The 1,822-nt window shown below is 43.9% G+C and overlaps 1 pseudogene across 1 annotated transcript; it reads right to left on the minus strand.

Annotated features, from left to right (window-relative positions):
* Positions 1-207: 207 nt before the first annotated feature.
* On the minus strand, positions 208-1,437 carry LOC138813534 (stAR-related lipid transfer protein 7, mitochondrial pseudogene; annotated as a pseudogene). The gene has a single exon (XR_011367841.1). The product of XR_011367841.1 is annotated as an stAR-related lipid transfer protein 7, mitochondrial pseudogene (transcript).
* Between the last annotated feature and the right edge of the window lie 385 nt (positions 1,438-1,822).

Consider the following 1,822-nt stretch of genomic DNA (forward strand, 5'->3'; position numbering starts at 1 on the left):
TAAAAGGTGAGGACAAGGCACTTAACATGACCAAGTATCATTCACACCCATTCACACTAGACCTGTTACCAAGAGTACTCCCAGTGACCCCCTCATAAGAAATGACCAGCCAACCACACCTTCCAGGAGATTTGCAGAATGGAAGGAAATCCAAGCACTGCACAACTAATGGTAAGATATGGAATGTCAGCAAGGAAAATGGTAAGATATGGAATGTCAGCAAGGAAACTACTTGGAAGAAGCAGATGGAAATCATCCCCTTCTGGCCTGAGGTGAAAGGTTTGTTCCAGACTAGCTCAGAGAAACACTGAATCTCAAAATGGTTAGCCTGAGAATTTGACAATGTCTCCACAATGCTGCCTTCTCTGTTTGCTAGAGAGCAATAAGGGCTCTGAATAAGATCAAGACTCCAGTTAGTGAATTATCCTGCATTGGTGGTTACAGCAGACGCCTTCTAATACATGTGGCTTGTCCCTGTTCTGTAGCAGTGATAATGGACTGAGACAGGGTTAGAAGTGTCTGTCTATCCTTATCCCAAAGTCTTTCAGGCATATTCAATCTGAGCAGGGCTATGCCTACCCCCAGTCTTCCACTCAGAGGACTGGGAAGTGGCCTTGGCCTCACTGTTCATTTCTAGAGGCTTAGCCGAGATGTAGTCCTTCACTTTGATCTCCATGTTCTTGGCTTTCAGAGTGGCTATGTGAAGCTTTTCCAGGAAATCTGGCATGCCGCTGGAAACCATCCAACTAACACAATAGCGAGGAAACACAGTCTGGGGATTGTCACTGTATGTCAACAAGTAGTCAAAGCTATTCTCATCAAATGACTTGTGGGGATGGATAACCTTTTGGGATTCATAGGATCTGACCCTCACAAATTCTGGAGACTCTGGCACAATGGGGTGTTGTACAGCAAGTGACACCAACACCATCACATTGTTCTCTTGATCCACATAATCCCGAGAGTACATCGGATAAGGGAAATGGGTTACCCAGTGAAGAACCTCAGAACCACGTCAATTACCTCCAGCTTGATCACCAGAGATTCCCACTTTTTTCTATACTTTGTGTCCAGCTGAACATTGAAGAACTGCCAAGGTGTCACATCTGTGTAGGTTCCAAAAACTCGGTACTGGTAAAGGTGGGTGCCAAAATTGGGCGCCGCCACAGTTTAAAATGTTTTTTATCCATCGCCGTTTCTCATGGTTCCTCTTTGTCCTTTAAATCTTCATTCCCTTCTGTTTGGGATTTTGATTCTGGAGGGTGATGCTAGACTCCAGAGCTCTGAAATATGCTTGACACGTCCTCCAACCGTTTCACTTCATTAATGGATCTCTGCAACTCCTCCTCCTGGATCCTCTCCTCATCCCACACGAAGACACCAGCAAGCGCCGCCATCAAGGCAGAGGCATGGCCCGGGCAGGTGTCGGAGCAGGACGCAGCGCGAGCTCTCGGAATACAGGCGATCTGGTGCGCGTATATAAATATCTTCTACAGATGAGTCACTAATTCTTTTGTTATACTCCACACGGTTTAGGTTTCATTAATGGTAATTTCCTGGTCCTATTTTGTTTCCATTTCCATTCTATAGGCAAATACATTATCCTCAAAATCTGCAAACAAATTAGAAATTTCATAATAGGCATACTCCTGTGAGAACTTACAATACTCTTGATTTTACATAGATTGGTCATTCTGAGGGCCTGGTAGTAAGTACCTATGATTAATACACTGGTTGCTAGATCCAACTTCTCTTCTTTGTGATTTCCATAGTAATTTTTTTCTGCAGAATTTTTTTTCTGTAGAAGTTTCTAGAAAATGAT

The sequence above is a fragment of the Dipodomys merriami genome, unplaced genomic scaffold, assembly GCF_024711535.1.
Source record: "Dipodomys merriami isolate MVZ:Mamm:240054 unplaced genomic scaffold, mDipMer1.0.p SCAF_6, whole genome shotgun sequence".
NCBI classification, from domain to species: domain Eukaryota; kingdom Metazoa; phylum Chordata; class Mammalia; order Rodentia; family Heteromyidae; genus Dipodomys; species Dipodomys merriami.